General features: G+C 43.2%; 1 pseudogene; it reads right to left on the bottom strand.

Moving 5' to 3' along the window:
• Nucleotides 1-438: 438 nt before the first annotated feature.
• LOC124776837 lies at nt 439-1,028 on the bottom strand (annotated as a pseudogene).
• Nucleotides 1,029-18,011: the final 16,983 nt, after the last annotated feature.

Below are 18,011 nucleotides of genomic sequence, written 5' to 3'. Positions count from 1 at the left end.
CACAAATGGTTGCTTTACCAACATCCAGTCCCTTTGCCAGTTTAGATACATTCTCACCATTGTCTATCCGCTTTAAAGCATTCAGTTTTTCTTTGAGACTTAACGTTGTATGTTTCTGTTTATTCATGACGAAAATATGTACACTACTACACCTGAACGAATACAATGCAACATTGTGCCAGCGATCGATAACGAACATAACCAAGCGCTTTGCCAGCCGACTGGCAGTGCACTGACCTAAGACACTACAAAGGTCTCAACAATGCACAACAGCAAGGGCAGGGAGTGAGAGTGAGCCATTGTTCCCACACTTGTTCCTATTTGTTACCATATTGTACCTACTTATCTGCTTGGTATACTTGGTTCTAGAAACTCGTCACCGTAATTCCGGCTAATCCGAAGTAGACTGTATATCCTGCTCCGTCTTTTCAGTACAAGTTACATGAAATCATCAGAATGATTTCCATCAACATATTTATTTGACGTGATAGTCTCACGTCTCTTACTGTAACTCATCAGTTCAGCTTTTTTGTTTCATCTCTCTTCTTCCTTTTCTCTTTAACGTTGTTCTCAGAGAAGCCTTTTTTTGCCTTCTCGTTCTTTACGACCCTTTTCCTCACGTACTGCTTGAAAATCTGGATGCTCTTAACGTTTTGTTTTCTTTAATAGATTCACGATTTTGTTGTTTCGTTTTGCCACCCGAATTTTCCGTACGCCTTTATCTCGATGAAATACGACTTGATCAACTTCCATCCTATCTGCTATTTTTCAAGTCGTACCACACTGTGTACACAATATCTGTATCTATTTCATTGCCCTGGATGCTGTTACGTTTCACAAGATGAGCTGGAGCTTCTAAAATTGATGTTGCTACATCATCTAGAGTCTGACCAGGCTGGAGTCAGATACACAAAGGCAGTCGAAACCTTGTCAACATGAAACCCATCTTCAGGCCATCCCCATTTGAAGAGGTCTCCATTTTCGAATTTACATTTTACCATAAACGTCATCATCATCATCATCCTCATTCTTACGGCACACACATGCTGTACATTTATAAGATGTAATGAATGTCATTGCATTAAATAAAAAGTAATGGGTTAGATATTAATATCTAGGCTTCTAACCCATTCCACCACTTTGGTATTGGAAATCGTAAAATCTCCCACATGTCTTTATAGGATGGTAGGACGCACTTGTCTCTCATATGTCTGATAGTTTGTTTCAGTGAACAACAGTCCCACATCGGAGACTTCACCATTTGTAGAGTGAGTCGGGGCACCGACAACACCCAGTGCGGACTTTATTTCGCTTGACCTACAGTTCCCTATTGGTTTCGACACCCACAGTATGACAGTTATTTTTCTCGAACCATTTCGGTTCTTGGTAATTCCCGATCTGTTGGGAGTTCTTGTTCCAGCTCTAGATCTCTAACTTTGGTATTACTTGCAGATAGGTGTTCAGCGTTCGGTAGTGGCGGGTGAGTCGAAGCCTATTTCTTCGTAAGACAGGTATATCGTGATTGGGTAGTTCCTAATTCTCTACTATACTGCGGAAATCTCTAAGCAAGGTCTCACCTATGCGAATCTGTGATGGGTAGACCTTGCTTAGCACGGGAAGCCAGTAGTCATGAGACGGTCTGATTGTACCAATAATCGTGCACATCGTGTTGTTGAGCTGCGCGTCGATGAGGCTGTTATGACAACTGTTACTCCACACTGAAGCACAATATTCTGCTGCCGAAAAAAACACTCCAAGAGCCGATGTACACAAAATCTTCATTGAAGATTTACTGGTGAAATAAAAAACTTTAGTGCATTTGCTCTCCGAACGCAATGTTAACACTGAACTTAAATAATGAACACCTCAGTGCCCTCCACACGACAGACATTCACGTGCTGAAAATCATTCTCAACGTCGCCACAAGACCACGAGCAGCTAGCACTTCTCTGCTGAACTGGCACACATTCATCACACCCGACTGTAACATTGTCCTACCTCTCTGGTGAACCTAAGACGTGCATTGGCTTCTGTCCGCCTTCACACTCTTTTACGACTGTCATCAGACGTCAGACAGACTCTGCACTCGTATGTGAAGAGAACACGACGCTATTCATTCAGGTTCCATTGCAGACCATCAATGCCCCAATTTTTCTCGGAGCACGCTGCTTGGATGTGTGGGTGCTGTTGTACATAACATACGTCCAACAGCCATATTGATACTACTGAGACGACTGTATAGTGTCAGGGATGGCACAGCACTTCTAGTTGCCCCCGAAAATGTAGCACACGCTTGTGTAGCATGTGACAAAGACAGACTTTTGTAATCTAACCCAGTATTCACTGGCCAAAGTGTCACATTACTACCGAGGCCACAGGACTCTGCATTGAACTGCAGGGCGAATGCACATTTGCGGGAAAAACACAAAATTTTCCAGCTGTTTACTCTCTAAGATCTGTGGAGAATCAGTGATGTGTTGCGCGGAGAAATGGTAAAAGGGTGATGATGTAATGATACAATAAGGGAAAAAAAGTTGTAAAATAGCATCATACGTTTTTTTTAGATAATTTGTCTAAAAATAAGAAATAAAATAGATCAGAGAAAGATTTGATGCTATGAAGCTCGAAATTATGTACTTTTTTTGGTCGGGAAAGGTGAGTGAAGACCAACGATGATGACAGCGCTTGTAAGGGAGACATTACTTTTCGCACCGCAAGTATCTCTTTCCTGATATCTGTAGGAAAGTCTACTGAAACATTCTTGAGACTGAAAATTTGTTGAATCGTTTTTACACCTTCATGCATATAAGATAGAAATATGTCAGTACCACACAACAGTAAACTGCGCGGGCTACGTAATGCACCAGACAAATATCCTCTCGTGCTGTTTAAGCTTCTGACGTTCTAAGTTAAAACTTCAAGTTCTCAATCGGCCCCTCATTTACTATGTATGATTTCGAGCAACATTCAAAGGTGCTTCAAATATTTCTCTAATCTATTTTATTTCTTACTTTCAGACAAATGATATCACAAGACATTTGATCGTTTTTGTAAATTTTTTATTTTTATTTTCAAGTTTTGTTCAGAAAGCATGCAATAAAATGTAGGTAAATATCGATAGGTATTCCATTATTATTGAGAGTATATAGACCAAGAGAAAGCACAGAAGTTTTAATTTATGCTGTGTTTTGTTATTTGTTTCATTTTTGCCGCTCGAAGGAAAGAAATCCACCGTTTCTAATGAGTAACTGTATCTTCGGCTCATACTTCCGAGACATGCGTTCCCTAATGCAGCGCTCGACGTCTTTTGTGTTATTTTAATTGGTTTTTGCTCCGACTTTGAAGAATGCATTTTTTGATCATGAGAATCATTCGCAAAGCTAGTGTATTGCAACTCCTGGAGTGGTCATGAATTTGTAAATAACATGTACTGATAATTATTGTATGAATAGCTGGCGACGTCTGCCAAAGAGTAAATAAATGTATTATGTTGCAATGTTGATGAATATTCCATGGACATTCGGGATTTGTCTTCTTCCGTTCTTGGACAAGAAGAGGAAAGAACGATTGTCTGAGGTTCATCTTGCTGTAACAGTCTATTTAAATTGAAAACTAAACTAAAATTTGGTTGAAACTTCCTGGCAGATTAAAATGGTGTGCCCGACCGAGACTCGAACTCCGGACCTTTGCCTTTCGCGGGCAAGTGCTCTACCATCTGAGCTACCGAAGCACGACTCACGCCCGGTACTCACAGCTTTACTTCTGCCAGTACCTCGTCTCCTACCTTCCAAACTTTACAGAAGCTCTCCTGCCCACACAGTTTTAATCTGCCAGGAAGTTTCATATCAGCGCACACTCCGCTGCAGAGTGAAAATCTCATTCTGGAAACATCCCCCAGGCTGTGGCTAAGCCATGTCTCCGCAATATCCTTTCTTTCAGGAGTGCTAGTTCTGCAAGGTTCGCAGGAGAGCTTCTGTAAAGTTTGGAAGGTAGGAGACGAGGTACTGGCAGAAGTAAAGCTGTGAGTACCGGGCGTGAGTCGTGCTTCGGGAGCTCAGATGGTAGAGCACTTGCCCGCGAAAGGCAAAGGTCCCGTGTTCGAGTCTCGGTCGGGCACCCAGTTTTAATCTGCCAGGAAGTTTCATATCAGCGCACACTCCGCTGCAGAGTGAAAATCTCATTCTGGAAACATCCCCCAGGCTGTGGCTAAGCCATGTCTCCGCAATATCCTTTTTTTCAGGAGTGCTAGTTCTGCAAGTTTCGCAGGAGAGCTTCTGTAAAGTTTGGAAGGTGGGAGACAGGTACTGGCAGAAGTAAAGCTGTGAGTAGCGCGCGTGAGTCGTGCTTCGGTAGCTCAGATGGTAGAGCACTTGCCCGCGAAAGGCAAAGGTCCCAAGTTCGAGTCTCGGTCGGGCACACAGTTTTAATCTGCCAGGAAGTCGACTGTATATGCTTCATAGTTCAATTTACATTTGACTATCTCGATACTGTGAAAATTGGTAATTTGCGGTGAGATCTTATGGGACCAAACTGCTGAGGTCATCGATCCCTAAGCTTACGCACTACTTAATCCAACTTAAACTAATTTACGCTAAGGAAAACACACACACCCATGCCCGAGGGAGTACTCGAACCTCCGACCGGGGGAGCCACGCCAACCGTGACGAGGCGCCCCAGACCGCTCGGCAACCCCGCGTTGCCCGATACTGTGAAAGTAATGATATGTTAATATTTAAAACAGAGCCATTTTCTATTCCGTAAATGCATCTCTTTGAAGGAACTCGAATATTTTCTCCGCTCGGATTTGTGTGCGTGTGTTGTCCTCATCTTGATTTCATTATCATCGACGCGCATGTGACCGAAGAGCCGTCAAATAAATGAACTGCACCAAGCAGCCGAACACTATGCGGGGTTGAAACCTTCCCGTCTCCTCTATATCTCTTTTGTTACGCAACCTTCCCTTTTACAATAACCTATGAAACCTTCCCTTTGGATTTCTACCTCTTGCTTAATAACAACAAATGAAATCTTCCCTTTGAAATTAATTCTCTTTCTCAATCTTCGCATACAAATTTAAATGCTGCTTATTAAAAGTTATTTTCTGATTATTTCGACGAAACATAGAATGTGTCGTCGTCGTGGCCCTCAGTCGTTACCTGCAATAACCCAAAACTGTTCCTTACCTTTTTTACTGTTACTGGATCGCCATCTGACTGCTACATCGAACTGCGACATGAATATACTTTGTTTTACTATACTCTATTAGCTGCTGGTGGGCTGTCATAATAAGTGGCTGTATTTATTACTAAAGCTGACGGTATTCTTTAATAGCTAAACTGACGTTATTCTTTAATAGCAAAGCTGACGTTATAATTTGACTGAAGTTACGTAATTCATAGTCAAACTTTTTCTTGACAACAATAAAATTATGCAAAGTTTTACGTTGATGGTTTTTGGGATGGATTATAATCAGTAATGCAATATTGCTGGCAAAAATTAATTATATTCTGAAAACGATTCTTCAAAAGTTTACTGTTGGCAATGAAATGATTTTACAAACGTTCAAATGGGACTTATTTTTTACAATAACCTTACAACTAGCATTGCGCAAACATACCTTCAGTGGTCTTGAGTGTCTCAAAAAATTAATTCAATAATATTAGTTCCTCTTATGATAATAGTTAGCTGATGTCTCTGTACATCCGTTTATAATCTCTTGTACATCATAGCTAGTGGCTGGCAGGCACACCGCTCCTCTCAACCTCTCGCTTCAGACCTGCTACCGACTCGCTTCACATCTCGCTTACTACTGACTTCCTACGAACTCTAACGTGCGGTCTCTCCTGCCAACAATGCTTTCTGGTGCAGACAATCCCTGCTACCATTACAAAATATATCAATGCGCGGTCTTTCCCGCTTTTTTCTTAAAATGTATCCATACGCGGTCTCTCCCGCCCTTTTTAAAATTGTATCAATGTGCGGTCTCTCTTGCCAACAATACTTTGGTGCAGACATTCCCTGCTACCACAATTACTTCCAACATAACAAATATTAATTATTCCTACTTAATCCTAATAATAAAATAAAAAACATCTTTCATAAATTGTGGTTTGACAATAGACAATAGAAATATACACGTCTTACAGGGTCTCCCAGCAAATAATACCACAGGCACATTTCATTTTTCAGTATGAATGTGGGACATGGGCCAGTATCAAATACAAATGTCGGACATCTTTATTGCTCTGATGAAAATTGAAAGTCGTACAGGGTCGGCAAAAAATACTCCAACTTATTGTCTAGTCTCACAGTAAAAAACAATGGGTTGGCCTCACAACAACGCATGAACACATCTCGTCCACCTCGCGAGCTGCTACCTCTAGGATATAGCAGTCAATCGGATTGATCATCTGAGATGAGGCCTGTTTGGGAGGAGCTGAAACTTGATCGCATGGCCTCTGGAGTCGTTTTCAAAAAAATGGATGACCTCACGAGCGTTTCACTCGAAGAATGGGACAGGCTTGAGCAGCACCGTCTCCATCAGCTTGTGGACAACATCTCAACGACGATTCAAGCATGTTGCTGACAGCACGTAGATACACGATACTGAATGCTCAACAGCATCAGATTTTGATCTCGCAGATATGGTATGAAGTATTCATTCGAACGGACAGTCGTCCTTTTTTTCCAAGGACAAGCTATTGTTTTTATTTCATAAAGCTTATTCTTTCACTTCCTAAGCCTCTCGAATTTAAACCGACGCAAGCCATGCCGATGAAAGACGCTCTTCAATCTTTGAAGGACTTGCTCTCAGAAGGGCACCGCACCTACTCGTCACCACCGATTTCGTCCAAATTTATGGTATATGCAGGGCTTGGTCAGAAATGAAAGTCACTGAACTGGGAACTCCAAATGCCCAAGCGTTTAAACAAAAAGAATTTATTTCGCGGATCGGTCGGCGCCTCAGCTACTTATGATAGTCTGGGTTCCAGGCTCCAGGTGACGCAGCGGAAAGAGTACATAACGGTAATCGGAAGGTCGTGTCGTCGAGCACATAGGCGGAAACTTTTTCTTTTCAATTTTTATGTTACCTACACAGCAAATAAACCTAAATAATGTTCAATATATTGTATTTATTATTTTTTCCGTAAAAGGCCTGAAAAGAAAAGGCATAGGAAAATTTGAGATTGTAAATAAATTTCCAGGAAGATATTTTAAGGCGTACACGAGAACTTCGTATATAAAATCAGATGTTTTTATTATTTTATTTTACAGTTGATGATTTACAATTGCTGGTGTAGTATTCATCGTAAAAACAGGGGAAACAGTAATTCTCTCGGCACGTTGGACACGTTACAAACGACACCTTTTTAGAATTACATGTTCTTCCCCAAACGTTTCTATAGCTAAACAAACCTGGTTTGCTTTCACAAAAAGTTCTCTCTCATCGCACAGTTTGGCACCAAACCACGTAGCTCATGATTTCGCCAAATATTTTTGAGGGCAGCTGGTGATGTACAGTGGAACGTATTTTGACGCAGTCTTCTCGGTATGTGATTCTGTTTTCTCTCTCGACGAGACATTTTACTTCACCGAGAAATTGTTCGCGTTTAACCGGCGATGGCTTCTCGAAGGCCAATATGAAACTTACGGAATATGAAGTCTTGTACGTTTGAACTGCAATCCCTTCTAGGAAAGTTATTTGCGCCGTCCTCGTGGCCACTATAAGTATTATCTTTTCCTAGAAAATATATTTACAATTCCAAGTTTTTTGTTTGACTTTCCTTGATATGCATTCTATGATAATATTAATAAAGACAGTATACTGAGCTTCATTCCGGTTTATTTGTAATGTAATTAAAGTAAAATTTGAAAATCAGAAAAGATTTTCGCATAGGGTTTGACTCCACGACCTTCGGATTATCATTCTGTACTCTTTCCACTGTGCCAACAGCTGCTTCGGAGCGATCCTTACATAAATGGCTCACGCCGCACGCGACGAGCGTCAGGAATGGTAATTTTTGTAAACGCTTGGCCATCTGCAGCTACCACTTCAGCGACTTTCATTTCTGGCTAAATAGTACGTCCACCATAAATTTTGACGAAATCAGTGGTGACGGGTAGGCGCGGTCCCCTTGTCAGCGCGTTATCTGTGTAATAAGTTGACACATTAGAATGGGATTTTGTGAATTTATCTTCGACCGCATTAAGGTCTGATTGCATATGATAAGAGCAAGAGGATATGCATAAATAAAATGTCTGCTATTCTGCTGTGTTGGCTGGCCATTCCCATTCTATACTGGCTGAACAGTGTTGGTGTTAGCACTCTCTGTTGTCTAATCACTTGTTTTGTTGCCATCAAACGTGATATAAAATTATCGGGAACAAAGTATAGATCGAAGTACTCGAACCAAATAGTAATGCAAGAAAGTTCTTCATACCTCTCTCATGATTTCCATAGTTAACGTTTCTTAATTTTTTTATCGGAGGGATCTTTCTAGATACTCTTTTGACCACAGCGGCACATGTGAACGTCAGAACGGGAAGTTACACACTGAACTGGAGATCACTACACTGTCGTTATTCCAACATTCAGCTACTAAGATGAAACATAGAATATTAAAAATCTGCCTCGTAATGTAACCGGAGGTCAACCACACTAACTGATGAGCGCTGTCTACAAATTACGACTCGTAAGTAGGTACTCCTAGAAAAAAAACAGCGTAACTAATTACTACTTTTTTGAAGCCAGTTGGAAAGGCTTTTCTGATTCTTATATCATCAGCCTTTCGAATGGTTTAACGCATTCCATCTTTCCTTATCTTGTGCTAATTTTTGCATTACTACGTAACTGTTATGCCCAATATTCTCCAACGTCTGTTTTGCATGTTCTAGTCTTGGTTTGCCCCTACTATTTTTCCCTTCAACTACACGTTCGAGAGCCAGGTTAACACCGTAGCAGAAGTCCCGTCAACCCGTCCCTTCTTCCGACAAAGATCATCGATACAGACTCTTTCCTCGCCTATTCTTTTTAGTAATTATCCATTTTTAATGCGTTTCCACACATCGTTTTTAACATTCTTCGACCGTATCATATTTCAAATCCTTCTTACTACTTTGCCCTACTACTGTTAATTGTAGTGCCTGGTTAACTACTACAAGGTGAGGAATGTGCAATATTAGCAATTCATCGATGGTGATTTCGATTTTATGAGCGACGTTGTGATGTAATTCAACTCGCCTCTCTTTGCATAAATCCGAGTTCGACTGGGACCAGTAAACCTATTACCATCGACTGCTTCAGATGAAAAATGCTTTGTTCATCACCAGCTCTTAACCGAGATTCCACGTAATAAGTTAATTCAGGTGCACCCTAACAGATACTTTCGACCACTACATAAAACAGCTTGTTATGTTCAAAATGCCTCTGAGCACTATGGGTCTAAACTTCTGAGGTCATCAGTCCCCTACAACTTACAACTACTTAAACCTACTAACCTAAAGACACCACACACATCCATGCCCGAGACAGGATTCGAACCTGCGACCGTAGCGGTCACGCGGTTCCAGAGTGTAGCGCCTAGAACCGCTCGGCCACCCGGCCGGCGCTTGGAATGTTCTGTCTCTTTCCATATAGACCTTTTCGCTTATATTCAGTTTATCAGCTTTCTTCATGTTGTTGAAGTTTATGTATTTGATTTCTCTTTTAGAAACTATCCCCAGCCATACTAACATATCGCACCCCGGCAAGAAAAGTGACACAAGTTTAAAAAATGGCAATTTTTAGTTTTTGTCATTTAAAAATACATTTGAAGTGCCTCAACGTGCACGAAAAACGTCACAGCTCTATCTCGCAATTTTTCCACTCCAGGACAGCTGTGTCAGTTTTGTTGCAGGCTACGTCATGATTCGCCACGGCACGAACAAGGTCACTTCATCGTTGCTACTGGCAGGCGTGCATGGGTCTTTCAACAAGAGCGGCACATGCTAAGTTATGAAGCTTTCCATCTGTAAGGTAATTTGAATGCCATTTTTAATATCACTGACTGTTATAATGTCCGTATTTGCCAGGATAGCCGAGAGCGCTAACGCGCTGCTTCCTGGACTCGGGTAGGCACGCCGGCCCCCGGATCGAATCCGCCCGGCGGAATAACGACGAGGGCCGGTGTTCCGGCCAGACTCTTTTTCTAACTTCTCCTTACTACAATTTACCGAAGTTGGTTTAAAAAAACTATCTGGCTGTGTTTTCATCTCACCAATAAGGGTCTCAATGTTAACCTTAAGCTCCGCCTACAAAAATTCTGTCTATCCAATGAGAAACGTTATACTTTTCGTGGTGGGGCAATGTTTTTAAAGTTTGCAACGTAACAGAGACGCGAGGAAGTCTCACGCTAAAACTTGCAGCTGGTGTGGCCCTTTTAGTGTTATCGTAAGATCTATACTGTTTTTCTGGAGGGCTCTATCTTTTAACATGGGCTGGGGGGGTGGTCCTGTCGGTTACTTTTCGTGGTGGGGCAATGTTTTTAACGTTTGCAACGTAACAGAGACGCGAAAAAGTCTCACGCTAATACTTGCGGCTGGTGTGGTCCTTTTAGTGTTATCATAAGATCTATACTGTTCTTCTGGAGGGCTCTAGCTTTTAACATGGGCTGGGGGGTGGTCCTGCCGGTTAGCTGGCGACGTGGGTGTCTGTCCCTTATCGTAGGGCCTTCTAGCTTAACACGGCTCTGCTCTCGGCTTCTGGTCTCGTTTCTCCCCTCGGAACTGCATCTGTCTCACAGTGGGAAGGTATGACATGCATTTAGGCATTCTTGTGTTAGTCTGTGGTATTCCATTTGCTCACTCGTTACTCGTAATACTTTGGTTAATTTAATGTCACGATTTATTCGGAGCCATGTGACATACTACTGGATTTGCTTATCATGTAAGGGTTTTCATGGAAGGTGTTGGATTTGTCTGACACCTTACAAAGTGCTGATATAATGAACATCTTCACAAAGTATGTATTAAGTCATTCTTACGATATATACATATTACAACATAATTTAGTTATTGCACTTAAGTGCCCTTCTTCAAAAGAACACAAAATGCTCTACGCAAAAACTGAAAAATAATAGTAAAATACCACATATGGTATACAGAAAAATAAATAAATTCAAGAAACGATACTTGTGGGTTCAAAACACATTTATAAGAAATTAATTTGAATTTTTTTTGTTACATATTCAAGCCAATCTTTATCTGAGGGTGACATGAAGACAATATCTGTAACATCTTTCACTTTTGGTGACTAATGCCATTATGTGGGGCCTGATTCAAGTTAATATTCGAGTTTGGATTCCTTGTTAACCATGTTGGGAGTTTTATATAAATCTCGGTGCAAGTTGTGGAACACAATAAAGAGCAAACCTTTGTGTATTTTATTTGGACATATTTCTGGATCTAGAATATACTAGTTTGTTCTTAGTTTTGCCCAGAATAGAGGCTTCAACATTTCCGCCCAATTTCTTACAATGTCACGGTCCATTAAAGCGTTGAAAGATGATGAGTTAGTACAACGTTCAATCATGGTCTCCAGATGGGGTCTATCAGTGCAAACTACTTTCTTTTTCTTCATGATAGATTTAACAAGGCCCTAAATTTCGATCGTTTGATTGAATAACTGTCCTCTGATTCGGAAGATGTGGTCAATGTCCACATTAAGCCTTTTGGCGAATCACAAGCTAAACTGCATCATGTAAATCTTTTTGTTCTTCCGCCCACATGCTTGGTATAGGAAAATTATTAAGCTAATATTACTATTCATCTGATTCATTAAGCAGTCAAACAGAAATGAAATAAGAGTCAGCTCCTTTCTTGGCTTGCCCTTCCATAAAACTGCACATGTAGGACGATCCATTATTGAGAATGTGAACATTAAAATTTAATACCAGAGGAGGCGTTTGTGAAACTAGTCACATACAGTTTCGGAACCGACGAATTTTGGCCATAGTCGAACTCAGCAACAAGACGAGTGTGATCATTCTTCATTGGCTTTTACGTGACTTATCGTATTCTGTTATGCTTCTCAACTTGGTGTTGGTTTTGTAAATACACTGTTTGAGGAGGGTCTTTAGGATCATTTGTTAGCTTCTACTTACACTCTGTACAAAAGTTAGACATCAATTTTTGGAGTGCATAAATTATACATGTTAAGTGACTTGAAATAATGAAAATATGTTTTTTAAGTCATTTTTAAACATTCTTTTGCATTTCCTTTGTAGTACTCTGGAAACAGCTCATACAGCTTTTTTATATTAAGCTCAGGGTTTTCAAAATATTTCCGTTCAGATTTGTGTTGTGAGAAATGGCATGTTTTGCTTGGAATCGTGTTAAGGAGTGCCTTTCATAGCTCAAACACGTCACTGTCCAGCTTATGAGGCCTGTTGGTATGTGAGCCATTTGTTTCCACATGGGAACTGCCATTAGTCACTTTCCTCCGAATAACACGTATGAGCTTAACAGAAATTTGGTAAAGAGCATGTGTCATAGTTCGAAATACATTAACAGGTTCCCATACATTTACAATAACATATTCCCATATATGCTGGCGTATATGTTATGGATTCACGGTGTTTCTTTTTATTTCATCTTCGAGTTTATTTACGCTTTGACCTATGTTTGTAACCTGCTCTGTTTTAATGTGCGAGTAAAAATACACTCCTGGAAATGGAAAAAAGAACACATTGACACCGGTGTGTCAGACCCACCATACTTGCTCCGGACACTGCGAGAGGGCTGTACAAGCAATGATCACACGCACGGCACAGCGGACACACCAGGAACCGCGGTGTAGGCCGTCGAATGGCGCTAGCTGCGCAGCATTTGTGCACCGCCGCCGTCAGTGTCAGCCAGTTTGCCGTGGCATACGGAGCTCCATCGCAGTCTTTAACACTGGTAGCATGCCGCGACAGCGTGGACGTGAACCGTATGTGCAGTTGACGGACTTTGAGCGAGGGCGTATAGTGGGCATGCGGGAGGCCGGGTGGACGTACCGCCGAATTGCTCAACACGTGGGGCGTGAGGTCTCCACAGTACATCGATGTTGTCGCCAGTGGTCGGCGGAAGGTGCACGTGCCCGTCGACCTGGGACCGGACCGCAGCGACGCACGGATGCACGCCAAGACCGTAGGATCCTACGCAGTGCCGTAGGGGACCGCACCGCCACTTCCCAGCAAATTAGGGACACTGTTGCTCCTGGGGTATCGGCGAGGACCATTCGCAACCGTCTCCATGAAGCTGGGCTACGGTCCCGCACACCGTTAGGCCGTCTTCCGCTCACGCCCCAACATCGTGCAGCCCGCCTCCAGTGGTGTCGCGACAGGCGTGAATGGAGGGACGAATGGAGACGTGTCGTCTTCAGCGATGAGAGTCGCTTCTGCCTTGGTGCCAATGATGGTCGTATGCGTGTTTGGCGCCGTGCAGGTCAGCGCCACAATCAGGACTGCATACGACCGAGGCACACAGGGCCAACACCCGGCATCATGGTGTGGGGAGCGATCTCCTACACTGGCCGTACACCACTGGTGATCGTCGAGGGGACACTGAATAGTGCACGGTACATCCAAACCGTCATCGAACCCATCGTTCTACCATTCCTAGACCGGCAAGGGAACTTGCTGTTCCAACAGGACAATGCACGTCCGCATGTATCCCGTGCCACCCAACGTGCTCTAGAAGGTGTAAGTCAACTACCCTGGCCAGCAAGATCTCCGGATCTGTCCCCCATTGAGCATGTTTGGGACTGGATGAAGCGTCGTCTCACGCGGTCTGCACGTCCAGCACGAACGCTGGTCCAACTGAGGCGCCAGGTGGAAATGGCATGGCAAGCCGTTCCACAGGACTACATCCAGCATCTCTACGATCGTCTCCATGGGAGAATAGCAGCCTGCATTGCTGCGAAAGGTGGATATACACTGTACTAGTGCCGACATTGTGCATGCACTGTTGCCTGTGTCTATCTGCCTGTGGTTCTGTCAGTGTGATCATGTGATGTATCTGACCCCAGGAATGTGTCAATAAAGTTTCCCCTTCCTGGGACAATGAATTCACGGTGTTCTTATTTCAATTTCCAGGAGTGTAGTTAAGCTTTCCCGCTTGAGCTTCAGAGTTTATTTTCTTGAAACACTCCTTTAAACATAGTCCTTTACTGTTTTTTGAAAGGCTTGGCAGCTACAACTATACCAGATCGCGCAGTATAACTTTTTCTGTTTTGTCGTTTTCTTTTATCATCCTCAAGTTTCGCACCCACTTCCTTTCTGGTAAGCAATACGCTTGTAATCACTTCTTCATCATCATCCATTATATGAAACCCTAAAACAGTGGTAAACACAGCTACAATAACTTACTTAATAGTATGCTTAATACAGTACAGTAATACATACTGTGTACAGTAATACAACTACAGTATCCAATAATACAAGACATATAAAACAATACAATAACTTACAATACAATAACTTGCAGAACTAACCAGACACACTCCCAATGTCAGAAGCTGTTTCTGAGTATAACGTTTCAAACAAATTAATAACTTCGCGCGCTCGTGTCTGGCCTAGCGGTTCTAGGCGTTTCAGTCTGGAACCGCGCTACCGCTACGGTTGCAGGTTCGAATCCTGCCTCGGGTATGGATGTGTGTGATGTCCTTAGGTTAGTTAGGTTTAAGTAGTTCTAAGTTCTAGGGGACTGATGACCTCAGATATTAAGTCCCATAGTGCTCAGAGCTATTTGAACCAATAACTTCGCGCAGTGCTGTCGCATCAAAACGAAAATCTCAGAGACTGTAAATTACAATATGGCACTTCATTATAACAGATTTCTGGGAAAAGGGGCCCAAGATGTTGCAGGCCCTTTGTCAGGAGATCGCCTCAATTACGATTTTGCGTTTTGTATTTTTCAACTTGTTTTCCATTTCTTATTTTAACGTAAGTATGAGAGGCGCTCATTAAGTAATGCAACACATTTCTTTCTCGGCCAGTTTCGGTTGAAAAAATGCGGAATTTGTTGTAGGTCATCGTGGTATATTTCCAGGTCAGACGCCATAGTTTCATGAAGTTCCAATATGTGATGGATCTATAAGTGGCCTTCAAAATAGCGTCTGTAGCGGAGGTGCATTCCAAGCAAAGAGCTGCCTTTCAGTTTCTTTGGCAGAATATCAGAGCATCACGGATATTCATAGGCGCTTGCAGTACCTCTAGAGAGACCTGGCAGTGAACGGAAGCATGGTGAGTCAGTGGACAAGGCGTCTGTCATCAACGCAACGAGGTTGTGCGAAACCTGTCCAATCTCTCACGTGCAGAATGGCCACAGACAGCTGTGACTCCTGCAATGCTGGAACCTGTGGACACTCTCATTGGAGGTGATCGAGGGATTACGATCAAACCTCACTGTACATCTGGACGTACATCTGTTGGTAGAGCTGACACACTCGTCCAGCAGCTGGGGCCCTCTAAATCGTGTGCTCGCTAGGTTTCTTGACGCCTAACAGAGGTCCGTGAAAGCGAAGAAGGGCCCTCTGTGCAGAGTTGCTTGCGCGTTACTAGGCTGATCATGACAATTTTTTGTCGTACGTCGTCACCGGTCATAAAACATGGGTCCATCGCTTCGAACCGGAAACAAAGTGGCAGTCCGTGGAGTGGCGCTGCACCACCTCTCATCCGAAGAAAAAGTTCAAAGCCGCAGCCTCAGCCGGTGGAGTCATAGTGACGGCCTTTTGGGACTCTGAAGAGGTTATCCTGTTTCATGTTCTCCCTCCTCGTACGTCGATCTGCTCTGAAATGCATTATGCTACCCTCAGGAAATAATGATGCAAACGAACTTCTCTCTCTCTCCATGACAATGCAATGCCTCACACTAGTCTGCACGCCCGAAGGAAAAGGAAGGAAGATTTGGTTTACGTCTCGTCGGCATCGAGGTTGTTAGAGACGGCTTGACCCAGTGAAGGGTGCACTCCATAGGAAGCAGTATTAGAATGATTGGGAGGTTGCAACAAGGCGTTGACTCCGACGTCGACCAATATAGTGGTACGATGCAGGCATACAGGTTCTCCCACTATGGTGGCATAAGGCCGTCGCACTGAACAGAGCTTACGTTGAAAAACTGTTTCGTATCCAAAACAGCGGTGAATAATATTGTGTATTGGATGAATAAAATCAACCTGCTTTCAGAAAAAAATTATTGTATTACTCACTAACCGGCCGTCGAACCAGTACTGCCGGATGGGGTTTCAAATATTGTATTATATTATAGTAAGTAAAAATTACACTACTGGCCATTAAAATTCCTACACCAAGAGGAAATGCAGATCATAAACGGGTATTGATTGGACAAATATACTATACTAGAACTGACATGTGATTACATTTTCACGCAATTTGGGTGCATAGATCCTGAGAAATCAGTACCCAGAACTACTACCTCTGGCTGTAATAACGGCCTTGATATGCCTGGGCATTGAGTCAAGCAGAGCTTGGATGGCGTGTACAGATACAGCTGCCCATGCAGCTTCAACACGATACCACAGTTCATCAAGATTAGTGACTGGCGTATTGTGACGAGCCAGTTGCTCGGCCACCATTGACCAGACGTTTTCAATTGATGAGAGATCTGGAGAATGTGCTGGCCAGGGCAGCAGTCGAACATTTTCTGTATCCAGAAAGACCCATACAGGACCTGCAACATGCGGTCGTGCATTATCATGCTGAAATGTAGGGTTTCGTAGGGATCGAATGAAGGGTAGAGCCACGTGTCGTAACACATCTGAAATGTAACGTCCACTGTTCAAAGTGCCGTCAATGCAAACAAGAGGTGACCGAGGCGTGTAACCAATGGCACCCCATACCATCACGCCGGGTGTTACGCCAGTATGGCGAGGACGAATACACGCCTCCAATGTGCGTTAACCGAGATGGCGCCAAACACGGATACGAGCATCATGATGCTGTAAACAGAACCTGGATTCATCCGAAACAATGACGTTTTGCCATTCGTGCGCCCAGGTTCGTCGTTGAGTGCACCATCGCAGGCGCTCCTGACTGTGATGCAGCGTGAAGGATAACTGCAGCCAAGGTTTCCGATCTGATAGTCCATGCTGTTGCAAACGTCGTCGAACTGTTCGTGCAGATGGTTGTTGTCTTGCAAACGTCCCCATCTGTTGACTCAGGGATCGAGACGTGGCTGCACGATCCGTTACAGCCATACGGATAAGATGCCTGTCATCTCGACAGCTAGTGATACGAGGCCGTTGGGATCCAGCACGGCGTTCCGTATTACCCTCCTGAACCCACCGATTCCATGTTCTGGTAACAGTCATTGGATCTCGAGCAACGCGAGCAGCAATGTCGCGATACGATAAACCGCAATCGCGATAGGCTACAATCCTACCTTTATCAAAGTCGGAAACGTGATGGTATGCATTTCTCCTCCTCACACGAGGCATCACAACAACGTTTCACCAGACACGCCGGTCAATTGCTGTTTGTGTATGAGAGTCTGATAGTTGGTCCAATGTTTCTTGTTAATGAGCTCTGAAAAGAACTGTTTCTGCTATTTAGTTGATATGTCATTGCCAGGAGATCCTATGGATAGTCTGGCTGCCTGTAATCACTGTTGCTCAATTAGCACCACCCAGGAGGCACGTGTAGGGTATTTTAAGGTTAAACCTACGAACGTGAGCAACGCTACCTCCCCATCGAATCTAGGTGCCTTAAGAGGTTTGAGGTCCTTCAGACATTGACTCTGGACTGAAGGACCTCAAACCTCTTAAGGCACCTGGATTCGATGGTATCCACCCAGAATTCCTGATCCATATGGGAGGAAAAGCTAAGAAATGGCTGGCAGAATTCTTCACTGACATCCTGCTGACTGGTCAACTTCCATCTGAGTTTAAAAAGGTGAAGATAATATCTGTCCTGAAACCTGGCAAACCCAGCAACAGGGTAGAAAACTATCACCCCATTTCCCTACTCAGCTAC

The sequence above is a fragment of the Schistocerca piceifrons genome, chromosome 1 (genome assembly GCF_021461385.2).
Source record: "Schistocerca piceifrons isolate TAMUIC-IGC-003096 chromosome 1, iqSchPice1.1, whole genome shotgun sequence".
Taxonomy (NCBI): Eukaryota; Metazoa; Arthropoda; class Insecta; order Orthoptera; family Acrididae; genus Schistocerca; species Schistocerca piceifrons.
Note: the sequence above shows the minus strand (reverse complement) of the source record. Positions and strands in the feature narration are given on the sequence as shown.